This window comes from Chiloscyllium plagiosum, unplaced genomic scaffold, assembly GCF_037043375.1.
Source record: "Chiloscyllium plagiosum isolate Xiang-an unplaced genomic scaffold, Cpla_swu_hap1 HiC_scaffold_18, whole genome shotgun sequence".
NCBI classification, from domain to species: domain Eukaryota; kingdom Metazoa; phylum Chordata; class Chondrichthyes; order Orectolobiformes; family Hemiscylliidae; genus Chiloscyllium; species Chiloscyllium plagiosum.
This window is the reverse complement of record NW_028270156.1, coordinates 4,263,466-4,279,217: the sequence shown is the minus strand read 5'-3', so window position 1 is coordinate 4,279,217 and position 15,752 is coordinate 4,263,466.

The window sequence follows — 15,752 nt, the reverse complement described above, 5'->3', positions numbered from 1 at the left end:
GGTCACCCTGTTAGGAGTTTTTTACAGGCCTCCTAATAGTCGTAGAGATGTAGAAGAAAGGATTGCGAGGATGATTCAGGAGAAGAATGAAAGTAATAGGGTGGTTGTTATGGGGGACTTTAACTTTCCTGATATTGACTGGGAAAGCTATAGCTCGAGTTCATTAGATGGGTCGGTGTTTGTCCAATGTGTGCAGGAGGGTTTCCTGACACAATATGTAGACAGGCCAACAAGAGGTGAGGCCATACTGGATTTGGTTCTGGGTAACGAACCAGGCCAGGTGTTAGAATTGGAGGGAGGTGAGCACTTTGGGGACAGTGACCACAATTCGGTGACTTTTACTCGAGTGATGGAGAGGGATAAGTGTGCACTGCAGGGCAAGAGTTATAGCTGGGGGCAGGGAAATTATGATGCGGTGAGGCACGACCTAGGATGCGTGGCTTGGAAAAGTAGGCTTCAAGACATGGGCACAATTGATATGTGGAGCTTGTTCAAGGAGCAACTATTGAGTGTCCTTGATAAGTATGTACCTGTCAGGCAGGGAGGAAAGGGTCGTGTGAGGGAGCCGTGGTTTAATAAGGAATTGGAATCCCTTGTTAAATGGAAGAGGGCGGCCTATGTAAAGATGAGGCATGAAGGTTCAGTTGGGGCGATTGAGAGTTATAAGGTAGCCAGGAAGGATCTGAAGAGAGAGCTAAGAGCAGCAAGGAGGGGACATGAAAAGTCCTTAGTTGGTAGGATTAGGGAAAACTCTAAGGCTTTCTATAGGTATGTCAGCAATAAAAGAATGACTAGGGTAGGAATAGGTCCAGTCAAGGATAGTAGTGGGAAATTGCGTGTGGAGGCTGAAGAGATTGAGGAGACACTGAATGAATACTTTTCGTCAGTATTCACTCAGGAACAGGACATTGTTGCCGATGTGAATACTGAGTCACTATTAATTAGAATGGACGGCTTTGAGGTATGTAGGGAAGAGGTGTTGGAAATTCTGGAAAGGGTGAAAATAGATAAGTCCCCTGGGCCTGATGGCATTTATCCTAGGATTCTCTGGGAAGCAAGGGAGGAGATTGCAGAGCCATTGGCCTTGATTTTTATGTCCTCGTTGTCTACAGGAATAGTGCCAGTAGACTGGAGGATAGCAAATGTGGTTCCCTTGTTCAAGAAGGGGAGTAGGGATAACCCTAGTAACTATAGGCCGGTGAGTCTCACTTCTGTTGTGGGCAAAGTCTTAGAGAGGATTGTAAGGGATAGGATTTATGAACATCTGGATAGGAATAATGTGATCAAGGATAGTCAGCATGGTTTTGTAAAGGGCAGGTCGTGCCTCACAAACCTTATTGAATTCTTTGAGAAGGTGACTAAGGAGGTAGACGAGGGTAAAGCGGTAGATGTGGTGTATATGGATTTTAGTAAGGCGTTTGATAAGGTTCCCCATGGTAGGCTACTGCAAAAAATACAGAGGTATGGCATTGAGGGTGAGTTGGAGGTTTGGATTAGGAATTGGCTGGATGGAAGAAGACAGAGGGTAGTAGTTGATGGTAAAGGTTCATCTTGGAGTGCAGTTACTAGTGGTGTTCAGCAAGGATCTGTTTTGGGACCATTGCTGTTTGTCATTTTTATAAATGATCTGGAGGAGGGGCTAGAAGGTTGGGTGAGCAAGTTTGCGGATGATACGAAAGTCGGTGGAGTTGTTGACAGTGAGGAAGGATGTGTCAGGTTACAGCAGGATATAGATAAGTTGCAGAGCTGGGCAGACAGGTGGCAAATGGAGTTCAATGTAGGTAAGTGTGAGGTGATTCACTTTGGTAAGAGTAACAAAAAGATGGGGTACTGGGCTAATGGTCGGATACTTGGTAGTGTGGATGAGCAGAGGGATCTTGGTGTCCATGTACACAGATCTCTGAAAGTTGCCACCCAGGTAAATAGTGCGGTGAAGAAGGCATATGGTGTACTGGCTTTTATTGGTAGAGGAATTGAGTTCCGGAGTCCTGAGGTCATGTTGCAGTTGTATAAGACTCTGGTGCTTCCGCATCTGGAGTATTGTGTGTAGTTTTGGTCGCCATACTATTGGAAGGATGTGGAGGCACTGGAATGGGTGCAGAGGAGGTTTACCAGGATGTTGCCTGGTATGGTAGGAAGATCGTATGAGGAAAGGCTGAGGCACTTGGGGCTGTTTTCATTGGAGAAAAGAAGGTTTAGGGGTGACTTGATAGAGGTGTACAAGATGATTAGGGGTTTAGATAGGGTTGACCATGAGAACATTTTTCCACTTATGGAGTCAGCTATTACGAGGGGGCATAGCTTTAAATTAAGGGGTGGTAGGTATAGGACAGATGTTAGGGGTAGATTCTTTACAAGGCGAGTTGTGAGTTCATGGAATGCCCTGCCAGTAACAGTGGTGGACTCTCCCTCTTTATGGGCATTTAAACGGGCATTGGATAGGCATATGGAGGATAGTGGGCTAGTGTAGGTTAGGTGGGCTTGGATTGGCGCAACATCGAGGGCCAAAGGGCCTGTACTGCACTGTATTTTTCTATGTTCTATGTTCTATGTTCTGTCTCACTCTGTCCATTTCTACCTGCCTCACCCTATACATTTCTACCTGCCTCGCCCTATCCATTTCTACCTGCCTCATCCTGTCCATTTCTACCTGCCTCCTCGATCCATTTCTACCGGCCTCACCCTGTCCATTTCTACCGGCCTCACCCTGTCCATTTCTACCTGCCTCACCCGGTCCATTTTTACCCACCTCACACTATCCATTTCCACCTGTCTCACTCTGTCCATTTCTACCTGCCTCACCCTATCCATTTCTACCTGCCGTGCCCTACCCATTTCTACCTGCCTCATCCTGTCCATTTCTTCCTGCCCCACACTATCCGTTTCTACCTGCCTTTCCCTGTCCCTTTTTACCTGCCTTACCCTCTCCATTCTACGTGTCTTTCTCTGTCCATTTCTATCTGCCTCACCCTATCCATTTCTATCTGCCTCACCCTGTCCATTTCCACTGCCTCACCCTGTCCATTTCTACCTGCCTTCCCCTGTCCATTTCTACCTGCCTCACCGTGTCCATTTCTACCTGCCTCACTCTATCCATTTCTAGCTTCCTCACTCTATCCATTTCTAGCTTCCTCACCTTTTCCATTTCTATCTGCCTCACCGTGTCCATTTCTACCTGCCTCACCGTGTCCATTTCTACCTGCCTCACTCTATCCATTTCTAGCTTCCTCACCTTTTCCATTTCTATCTGGCTCACCCCGTCCATTTCTACCTGCCTCACCCTGTCCATTTCCACCTGTCTCACCGTGTCCATTTCTACCTGCCTCACTCTATCCATTTCTAGCTTCCTCACCTTTTCCATTTCTATCTGCCTCACCCCGTCCATTTCGACCTGTCTCACCCTGTCCATTTCCACCTGCCTCACCGTGTCCATTTCTACCTGCTTCACCCTATCCATTTCTAGCTTCCTCACCGTGTCCATTTCTATCTGCCTCACCCTGTCCATTTCTACCTGCCTCAACCTGTCCATTTCTACCTGCCTCACGCTGTCCATTTTTACCTGCCTCACAGTATGCATTCCTACCTGTCTCACTCTGTCCTTTTCTACCTATCTCACCCTGTCCATTTCTACCTGCCTTAACCTGTCCATTTCTAATTGCCTCACCCTATCCATTCCTCTGTGCCTTAACCTGTCCATTTCTACCTGCCTCAACCTGTCCATTTCTAACTGCCTCACCCTATACATTCCTACCTGCATCACCTTGTCCATTTCTACATGGCTCACCCTGTCCATTTCTACTTTCCTCACCCTATCCATTTCTATCTGCCACACCTTGTCCATTTCTACCTGCCTCACTCTGTCCATTTCTACCTTTCTCACCCTATCTATTTCTACCTACCTTCCCCTGTCCATTTCTATCTGCCTCACCGTATGCATTTCTCCCTGTCTCACTCTGTCCACTTCCACCTGTCTCACCATGTCCATTTCCATCTGTCTCACCATGTCCATTTCTACCTGCCTTCCCCAGTCCATTTCAACCTGCCTTCTTCTCTCCATTTCTACCTGCTTCACCCTATCCATTTCTGCCTGCCTCACCCTGTCTATTTCTACCTGCCTGAAACTTCCATTTGCACCTGCCTCACCCAATCCATTTCTACCTTCCTCACCCTATCCATTTCTACATGCCTCACCCTATACAATTTTACCTGCCTTTCCTGTCCATTTCTACCTGCCTCACCCTGTCCAATTCTACCTGCCTTCCGCTGTCCATTTCTACCTAACTCATCCTATGCATTTCTACCGGTCTCGCACTATCCATTTCTAACTGCCTCACCTTGTCCATTTCTACCTGCCTTACCCAGTCAATTTCTACCTGCCTCACTCTGTCCATTTCTACTTGACTTACCCTGTACATTTCAACCTGCCACACCCTATCCAATTCTACCTGCCTTACCCTGTGCATTTCTACCTGCCTTTCCTGTCCATTTCTGCCTGCCTAACCCTAACTATTTCTACCGGCCTTATCGTATCCATTTATTCCTGCCTCACTTGTCCAATTCCACCTGCCTCAACCTATCCATTTCCACCTGCCTCACCCTGTCCATTACCACCTGCTTCACCCTGTCCATTTCTACCTGCCTCACCCTATCCATTTCTACCTGCCTCACCCTGTCCATTTCCACCTGCCTCACCGTGCCCATTCCTACCTGCCTCACCCTGTCCATTTCTATCTGCCTCACCCTGTCCATTTCTACATGCCTCACCTTATCCATTTCTACCTGCCTCACCCTCTACATTTCTAAATCCTCACTCTGTCCATTTCCACCTGCCTCACCCTCTCCATTTCTATCTGCCTTAACCTGTCCATTTGCACCTGCCTCACCCTATCCATTTCTACCTGCCTCACCCTCTACATTTCTAAATCCTCACTCTGTCCATTTCCACCTGCCTCACCCTCTCCATTTCTATCTGCCTTAACCTGTCCATTTGCACCTGCCTCACCCTATACATTTCTACCTGCCTCACCTTGTCCATTTCTACCTGCCTCAAACTATCCATTTCTATCTGCCTCACCTTCTCACCCTATACATTTCAACGTGCCTTACCGTATTCATTTCAATCTGCCTTCCCTATCAATTTCTACCTGCCTCAGCCTAACCATTTCTACCTGCCTTACCTTGTCCATTCTACCTGCCTGACTCTGTCCATTTTTACCTGCCTCACCATGTCCATTTCTACCTGCCTTTCCCTGTCCATTTCTATCTGCCTCACCCTGTCCATTTCTACCTGCCTTTCCCTGTCCATTTCTATCTGCCTCACCCTGTCCATTTCTATCTGCCTTGACCTGTCCATTTGCACCTGCCTCACCCTATCCATTTCTGTCTGCCTCACCCTATCCATTTCGAGCTTCCTCAACTTTTCCATTTATACCTGCCTCACCCTGTCCATTTCTACCTTTCTCACCCTATCCATTTCTACCTTTCTCACCCTATCCATTTCTACCTACTTTCCCCATCCATTTCTACCTGCCTCACCCTATCCATTTCTCGCTTCCTCAACTTTTCCATTTCCATCTGCCTCACCCTGTCCATTTCTACCTGCCTTTCCCTGTCCATTTCTATCTGCCTCACCCTGTCCATTTCTATCTGCCTTGACCTGTCCATTTGCACCTGCCTCACCCTATCCATTTCTGTCTGCCTCACCCTATCCATTTCGAGCTTCCTCAACTTTTCCATTTATACCTGCCTCACCCTGTCCATTTCTACCTTTCTCACCCTATCCATTTCTACCTTTCTCACCCTATCCATTTCTACCTACTTTCCCCATCCATTTCTACCTGCCTCACCCTATCCATTTCTCGCTTCCTCAACTTTTCCATTTCCATCTGCCTCACCCTGTCCATTTCTAGATTCCTCACTCTGTCCATTTCTACCTGCCTCACCCTGTCCATTTCTAAATTCCTCACTCTGTCCATTTCTACCTGCCTCACGCTGCCCATTTCTACCTACCTTAACCTGTCCATTTCTACTTGCCTCCCCCTACCCATTTCTACCTACTTTCCCCATCCATTTCTATCTGCCTCACCCTGTCCATTTCTAGATTCCTCACTCTGTCCATTTCTACCTGCCTCACCCTGTCCATTTCTAAATCCTCACTCTGTCCATTTCCACCTGCCTCCCCCGACCCATTTCTACCTGCGTCACCATCTCCATTTCTAAATCCTCACTCTGTCCATTTCCACCTGCCTCACCCTATCCATTTCTATCTGCCTCATCCTGTTCATTTCTACCTGCCTCATCCTGTCCATTTCTACCTGCCTCCCCCTACCCATTTCTACCTGCCTCACCATCTCCATTTCTAAATCCTCACTCTGTCCATTTCCACCTGCCTCACCCTATCCATTTCTATCTGCCTCATCCTGTTCATTTCTACATGCCTGCCCCTACCCCCTTCTACCTGCCTCACCCTCTCCATTACTAAATCCTCACTCTGTCCCTTTCTACATGCCATTACCCTATCCATTTCTATCTGCCTCACCCTATTCATTTCTACCTGCCTCCCCCTGACCATTTCTACCTGCCTTAACCTGTCCATTTGAACTTGCCTCACCTTATACTTTTCTACCTGCCTCACCTTGTCCATTTGTACCTTCCTTCACCTATCCATTTCTACCTGCCTCACCCTATCCATTTCTCGCTTCCTCAACTTTTCCATTTCTACCTACTTCACCCTGTCCATTTCTACCTGCCTTACCCTGTCCATTCCTACCTTCCTCACGCTGCCCATTTCTACCTGCCTTAACCTGTCCATTTCTACCTGCCTCACCCTGTCCATTTCTACCTTCCTCACCCTATCCATTTCTACTTGCCTCACCCTGTCCATTCCTACCTGCCTCACACAGCCCATTTCTACCTGCCTTAACCTGTCCATTTCTACCTGCCTCCCTCTATCCATTTCTACCAGCCTTCACCTGTTCATTTCTACCTGCCCCACACTACCCGTTTCTACATGCCTCCCCCTATTCATTTCTACCTGCCTCCCCTATTCATTTCTACCTGCCTTAACCTATCCATTTCTACCTGCCTTATCCGATCAATTTCTACCTGCCTCACCCTGTCCATTTCCACATACCTCACCGTGTCCATTTCTACCTGCCCTCCCTGTCCATTTCCGCCTACCTCACCCTATCCATTTCTACCTGCCTCACCCTATCCATTTCTACCTGCCTCACGCTGCCCATTTCTACCAGCATTAACCTGTTCATTTCTACCTGCCTCACACTATCCCTTTCTACCTGCCTGCCTCTATCCATTTCTACCAGCCTCAACCTATCCATTTCTACCTGCCTTATCCGATCAATTTCTACCTGCTTTACCCTATCCATTCCTATGTGTCTCACCCTGTCCATTTCTACTGCCTTAACCTGTCCATTTGCACTTGCCTCACCCTGTCCATTTCTACCTGCCTCAACTTGTCCATTTCTTCCTGCCTCAGCCTATACATTCTACCTGCCTCACCCTATCCATTTCTACCTGAATCACCTTGTCCATTTCTACCTGGCTCACCCTGTCCATTTCTACCTTTCTCACCATATCCATTTCTACCTGGCTCACCCTGTCTATTTCTACCTGCCTCACTGTATGCATTTCTATCTATCTCATTCTGTCCATTTCCACCTGTCTCACCATGTCCATTTCCACCTGTCTCACCATGTCCATTTCCATCTGTCTCACCATATCCATTTCTACCTGCCTTCCCCTGTCCATTTCTACCTGCCCTCTCCTCTCCATTTCTGCCTGCCTCACCCTGTCTGTTTCTACCTGCCTGAAACTTCGATTTGCACCTGCCTCACCCTGTCCATTTCTACCTTCCTCACCCTATCCATTTCTACATGCTTCACCCTATCCATTTCACCCATCCTTCCCACTCCATATCTACCTGCCTCTCATTTTCCATTTCTACCTGCCTTACCCTGTCCATTCCTACTTACCTTAACATATCCATTTCTACCTGCCTCCCCATACCCATTTCTACCTGCATCGCCTTATCCATTTCTACCTGCCTCACCCTGTCCATTTCTACCTGCTTCACCCTGTCCATTTCTACCTGCCTCACCCTATCCATTTCAACCTGCCTCACCATATCCAATTCTACCTGCCTTACCCTGTCCATTTCTACCTGCCTTACCCTGTACATTTCAATCTGCCACACCCTATCCAATTCTACATGCGTTAAACTATCCATTTCTACTTGCCTCACCCAATCCAATTCTACCTGCCTTACCCTGTCCATTTCTACCTGCCTTTCCTGGGCATTTCTGCCTGCCTCACCCTAACCATTTCTACCGGCTTTACCGTATCAATTTCAACTTGCCTCACTTGTCCAATTCTACCTGCCTCAAACTATCCATTTCTACCTTCCTCACCCTATACATTTCAACTTGCCGTACCGTATTCATTTCAATCTGCCTTCCCTATCAATCTCTACCTGCCTCACCCTGTCCATTTCCACCTGCCTCACCCTGTCCATTTCTAAATGCCTCACTCTGTCCATTTCTACCTGCCTTACCCTATCCATTTCTATCTGCTTCACCCTATCCTTTTTACCTGCTTCACCCTGACCATTTCTATCTGCCTTGACCTGTCCATTTGCACCTGTCTCACCCTATACATTTCTACCTGCCTCACCTTTTCCATTCCTACCTTCCTCCATCTATTCATTTCTATCTGCCTCATCTTGTCCATTTCTACCTGCCTCAACCTATCCATTTCTACCTGCCTCACCCTGTCCATTTCCATCTGCTTCACCCTGTCTATTTCTACCTGCCTCACCCTATCCATTTCTAGCTTCCTCAACTTTTCAATTTCTACCTGCCTCACCCTCTCCATTTCGTCCTGCATCACTCTGTCCATTTCCACCTACCTCACTGTATCAATTTCTACCTGCCTCACCTTGTACATTTCTACCTGCCTTACCTGTCCATTTCTACCTGCCTTACCCTGTCCATTTCTGCCTGCCTTACCCTGTCCATTTCTTCCTGCCTCACTCTGTATATTTCTACCTGCCTCCCCCTATCCAGTTTTACCTATCACACCTTGTCCATTTCTACCTGCCTTTCCCTGTCCATTTCTGCCTGCCTCACCCTATCCATTTCTAAATGCCTTACCCTGTCCATTTCTATCTACCTTATTCTGTCCATTTCTACCTGCCTCCCACTACCCATTCCTACCTGCCTTACCCTATCCATTTCTATCTGCCTCACCCTATCCATTTCTACCTGCCTCACCCTGTCCATTTCTACCTGACTTAACCTGTCCATTTGCACCTGCCTCATCTTATACTTTTCTACCTGCCTCACCTTGTCCATTTGTACCTTCCTCCACCTATCCATTTTTATCTGCCGCAACTTGTCCATTTCTACCTGCCTCACCCTATCCATTTCTACCTACCTCACTTGTTCATTTCTACCTGCCTCACCCTATCCATTTCTACCAGCCTCACCTTGTCCATTTGTACCTGGCTCACCCTATCCATTTCTACCTGCCTCCCCCTATCCATTTTTACCTGTCTCACCCTGTCCATTTCTACCTACCTGCCACTATTCATTTCTACCTGCCTTTCCCTGTCCATTTCTACCTGCCTCACCCTGCCCATTTCTACCTTACTCGACTATCCATTTCTACCTGCCTTACCCTGTCCATTTCTACCTGCCTCACCATGTCCATTTCTACCTGCCTCCCCTATCCATTTTTACCTGTCTCACCCTGTCCATTTCCACCTACCTGCCACTATTCATTTCTACCTGCCTTTCCCTGTCCATTTCTACCTGCCTCACCCTGTCCATTTCTGCCTGCCTCACCTTGTCCATTTCTACCTGCCTTACGCTGTCGATTTTAATCTGCCACACCCTATCCAATTCTGCCTACCTTACCCTGTTCATGTCTACGTGCCTCACCCTGTACAATTCTACCAGCCTTACCCTGTGCATTTCTACCAGCCTCACCTATCCATTTCTACCTGCCTCATCCTATTCATTTCTACCTGCCTTACCCTATCCATTTCTACATTCCTCACCCTATCCATTTCTGCCTGCCTTACCCTGTCCATTTCTACCTGCCTCATCCTGTTCATTTCTACCTGCCTTACACTGTCCATTTCTACCTGCCTTACACTGTCCATTTCTACCTGTCTCACTATCCATTTCCACCTGTCTCAGCATGTCCATTTCTACCTGCCATACCCTATTCATTACTACATGCCTCACGCTGTCCATTTCTGCCTGCCTTACCCTATCAATTTCTATCTGCCATACCCTGACATTTCTACCTGCCTCACTCTGTATATTTCTACTTGCCTCACCCTGTCCATTTTTACCTGTCTCACACTGTCCATTTCTACCTGCCTAACACTGTCCATTTCTGCCTGCCTCCCCTGTGTATTTCTACCTGCCTCATCCTATCCATTTCTACCTGCCTTACCCTGTCCATATCTACCTGCCTTACCCTTTCCATTTCTACCTGCCTTACCCTGTCCATTTCTACCTGCCTTACCCTGTCCTTTTCAACCTGCCACGCCCTATCCAATTCTACCTGCCTTACCCTGTCCATGTCTACGTGCCTCACCTTATACAATTCTACCTGCCTTACCCTGTCCATTTCTACCTGCCTTACCCTATCCATTTCTACCTACCTCACTTGTCCATATCTATCTGCCTCAAACTATCCATTTCTACCTGCCTCACCTTGTCCATTTCTCTCTGCCTCACCCTATCCGTTTCTACTGGCCTCACCTTGTCCATTTCTACCTGGCTCACCATATCTATTTCTTCCGGCCTCACCCTATCCATTTCTACCTTCCTCTCCCTATCCATTACTACCTGCCTTACCCTGTCCATTTCTACCTGCCTCATCCTCTACATTTCTACCTGCCTCACCTTGTCCATTTTAACATTCCTTTACCTATCCATTTCTATCTGCCTCAACTTGTCCATTTCTACCTGCCTTACCCTATCCATTTCTCGCTTCCTCAACTTTTCCATTTGTACCTGCCTCACCCTATCCATTTCTAAATGCCTCACTCTGTCCATTTCTACCTGCCTCACCCTATCCATTTCTAAATGCTTTACCCTGTCAATTTCTATCTACCTCATCCTGTCCATTTCTGCCTGCCTCGCACTACCCATTTCTACCTGCCTTACCCTATCCATTTCTATCTGCCTCACCCTATCCATTTCTACCTGCCTCACCCTGTCCATTTCTACCTGACTTAACCTGTCCATTTGCACCTGCCTCATCTTATACTTTTCTACCTGCCTCACCTTGTCCATTTGTACCTTCCTCCACCTATCCACTTTTATCTGCCGCAACTTGTCCATTTCTACCTGCCTCACGCTGTCCATTTCTACCTGCCTCACTCTATCCATTTCTACCTGGCTCACCCTATCCATTTCTACCTGCCTCCCCCTCCCCATTTCTACCTTACTCGACTATCCATTTCTACCTGCCTCACCATATCCATTTCTACCTGGCTCCCCTATCCATTTCTACCTGCCATACCCTGTCCATTTCTACCTGTCTCTCTCTGTATATTTCTACCTGTCTCCCCCTATCCATTTTTACCTGTCTCACCCTGTTCATTTCTACCTACTTGCCATTATTCGTTTCTACCTGCCTTTCCCTGTCCATTTCTACCTGCCTCCCCCTATCCATTTCTACCTGCCTCACTCTGTCCATTTCTGCCTGCCTCACCTTGTCCATTTCTACCTGCCTTACCCTGTCGATTTCAATCTGCCACTCCCTATCCAATTCTGCCTGCCTTACCCTGTCCATGTCAACATGCCTCACCCTATACAATTCTACCAGCCTTACCCTGTGCATTTCTACCAGCCTCAACTATCCATTTCTACCTGCCTCACCCGAACCATTTCTACCTGCCTTACCCTATTCATTACTACATGCCTCACACTGTCCATTTCTACCTGCCTTACCCTGTCAATTTCTACCTGCCTCACACTGTCCATTTCTTACTGCCTTACCCTGTCCATTTCTACCTGCCACACCCAATCCATTTCTACCTGCCTCATCCTGTCCATTTCTACCTGCCTTACACTGTCCATTTCTACCTGTCTCACTATCCATTTCCACCTGTCTCAGCATGTCCACTTTAATCTGTCCCACCATGTCCATTTCTACCTGCCATACCCTATTCATTACTACATGCCTCACACTGTCCATTTCTACCTGCCTCACACTGTCCATTTCTACCTGCCTTACCCTGTCCATTTCTACCTGCCTCACACTGTCCATTTCTGCCTGCTTTACCCTATCAATTTCTACCTGCCTTACCCTGTCCATTTCTACCTGCCCTCCCCTATCCATTTCTATCTGCCATACCCTGATATTTATACCTGCCTCACTCTGTATACTTCTACTTGCCTCACCCTGTCCATTTTTACCGGTCTCACACTGTCCATTTCTACCTGCCTTACACTGTCCATTTCTGCCTGCCTCCCCCTGTGTATTTCTACCTGCCTTACCCTGTCCATATCTACCTGCCGCACCCTATCCAATTCTACCAGCCTTAGCCTTTCCATTTCTACCTGCCTCGACTATCCATTTCTACCTGCCTTACCCTGTCCATTTCTACCTGCCTCACCCTATCCATTTCTACCTGCCTTACCCTGTCAATTTCTACCTGCCTCATCCTGTCCATTTCTACCTGCCTCACCCTGTCCATTTCTACCTTTCTCACCCTATCCATTTCTACCTTTCTCACCCTATCCATTTCTACCTACTTTCCCCATCCATTTCTACCTGCCTCACCCTATCCATTTCTCGCTTCCTCAACTTTTCCATTTCCATCTGCCTCACCCTGTCCATTTCTAGATTCCTCACTCTGTCCATTTCTACCTGCCTCACCCTGTCCATTTCTAAATTCCTCACTCTGTCCATTTCTACCTGCCTCACGCTGCCCATTTCTACCTACCTTAACCTGTCCATTTCTACTTGCCTCCCCCTACCCATTTCTACCTACTTTCCCCATCCATTTCTATCTGCCTCACCCTATCCATTTCTCGCTTCCTCAACTTTTCCATTTCTATCTGCCTCACCCTGTCCATTTCTAGATTCCTCACTCTGTCCATTTCTACCTGCCTCACCCTGTCCATTTCTAAATCCTCACTCTGTCCATTTCCACCTGCCTCCCCCGACCCATTTCTACCTGCGTCACCATCTCCATTTCTAAATCCTCACTCTGTCCATTTCCACCTGCCTCACCCTATCCATTTCTATCTGCCTCATCCTGTTCATTTCTACCTGCCTCATCCTGTCCATTTCTACCTGCCTCCCCCTACCCATTTCTACCTGCCTCACCATCTCCATTTCTAAATCCTCACTCTGTCCATTTCCACCTGCCTCACCCTATCCATTTCTATCTGCCTCATCCTGTTCATTTCTACATGCCTGCCCCTACCCCCTTCTACCTGCCTCACCCTCTCCATTACTAAATCCTCACTCTGTCCCTTTCTACATGCCATTACCCTATCCATTTCTATCTGCCTCACCCTATTCATTTCTACCTGCCTCCCCCTGACCATTTCTACCTGCCTTAACCTGTCCATTTGAACTTGCCTCACCTTATACTTTTCTACCTGCCTCACCTTGTCCATTTGTACCTTCCTTCACCTATCCATTTCTACCTGCCTCACCCTATCCATTTCTCGCTTCCTCAACTTTTCCATTTCTACCTACTTCACCCTGTCCATTTCTACCTGCCTTACCCTGTCCATTCCTACCTTCCTCACGCTGCCCATTTCTACCTGCCTTAACCTGTCCATTTCTACCTGCCTCACCCTGTCCATTTCTACCTTCCTCACCCTATCCATTTCTACTTGCCTCACCCTGTCCATTCCTACCTGCCTCACACAGCCCATTTCTACCTGCCTTAACCTGTCCATTTCTACCTGCCTCCCTCTATCCATTTCTACCAGCCTTCACCTGTTCATTTCTACCTGCCCCACACTACCCGTTTCTACATGCCTCCCCCTATTCATTTCTACCTGCCTCCCCTATTCATTTCTACCTGCCTTAACCTATCCATTTCTACCTGCCTTATCCGATCAATTTCTACCTGCCTCACCCTGTCCATTTCCACATACCTCACCGTGTCCATTTCTACCTGCCCTCCCTGTCCATTTCCGCCTACCTCACCCTATCCATTTCTACCTGCCTCACCCTATCCATTTCTACCTGCCTCACGCTGCCCATTTCTACCAGCATTAACCTGTTCATTTCTACCTGCCTCACACTATCCCTTTCTACCTGCCTGCCTCTATCCATTTCTACCAGCCTCAACCTATCCATTTCTACCTGCCTTATCCGATCAATTTCTACCTGCTTTACCCTATCCATTCCTATGTGTCTCACCCTGTCCATTTCTACTGCCTTAACCTGTCCATTTGCACTTGCCTCACCCTGTCCATTTCTACCTGCCTCAACTTGTCCATTTCTTCCTGCCTCAGCCTATACATTCTACCTGCCTCACCCTATCCATTTCTACCTGAATCACCTTGTCCATTTCTACCTGGCTCACCCTGTCCATTTCTACCTTTCTCACCATATCCATTTCTACCTGGCTCACCCTGTCTATTTCTACCTGCCTCACTGTATGCATTTCTATCTATCTCATTCTGTCCATTTCCACCTGTCTCACCATGTCCATTTCCACCTGTCTCACCATGTCCATTTCCATCTGTCTCACCATATCCATTTCTACCTGCCTTCCCCTGTCCATTTCTACCTGCCCTCTCCTCTCCATTTCTGCCTGCCTCACCCTGTCTGTTTCTACCTGCCTGAAACTTCGATTTGCACCTGCCTCACCCTGTCCATTTCTACCTTCCTCACCCTATCCATTTCTACATGCTTCACCCTATCCATTTCACCCATCCTTCCCACTCCATATCTACCTGCCTCTCATTTTCCATTTCTACCTGCCTTACCCTGTCCATTCCTACTTACCTTAACATATCCATTTCTACCTGCCTCCCCATACCCATTTCTACCTGCATCGCCTTATCCATTTCTACCTGCCTCACCCTGTCCATTTCTACCTGCTTCACCCTGTCCATTTCTACCTGCCTCACCCTATCCATTTCAACCTGCCTCACCATATCCAATTCTACCTGCCTTACCCTGTCCATTTCTACCTGCCTTACCCTGTACATTTCAATCTGCCACACCCTATCCAATTCTACATGCGTTAAACTATCCATTTCTACTTGCCTCACCCAATCCAATTCTACCTGCCTTACCCTGTCCATTTCTACCTGCCTTTCCTGGGCATTTCTGCCTGCCTCACCCTAACCATTTCTACCGGCTTTACCGTATCAATTTCAACTTGCCTCACTTGTCCAATTCTACCTGCCTCAAACTATCCATTTCTACCTTCCTCACCCTATACATTTCAACTTGCCGTACCGTATTCATTTCAATCTGCCATCCCTATCAATCTCTACCTGCCTCACCCTGTCCATTTCCACCTGCCTCACCCTGTCCATTTCTAAATGCCTCACTCTGTCCATTTCTACCTGCCTTACCCTATCCATTTCTATCTGCTTCACCCTATCCTTTTTACCTGCTTCACCCTGACCATTTCTATCTGCCTTGACCTGTCCATTTGCACCTGTCTCACCCTATACATTTCTACCTGCCTCACCTTTTCCATTCCTACCTTCCTCCATCTATTCATTTCTATC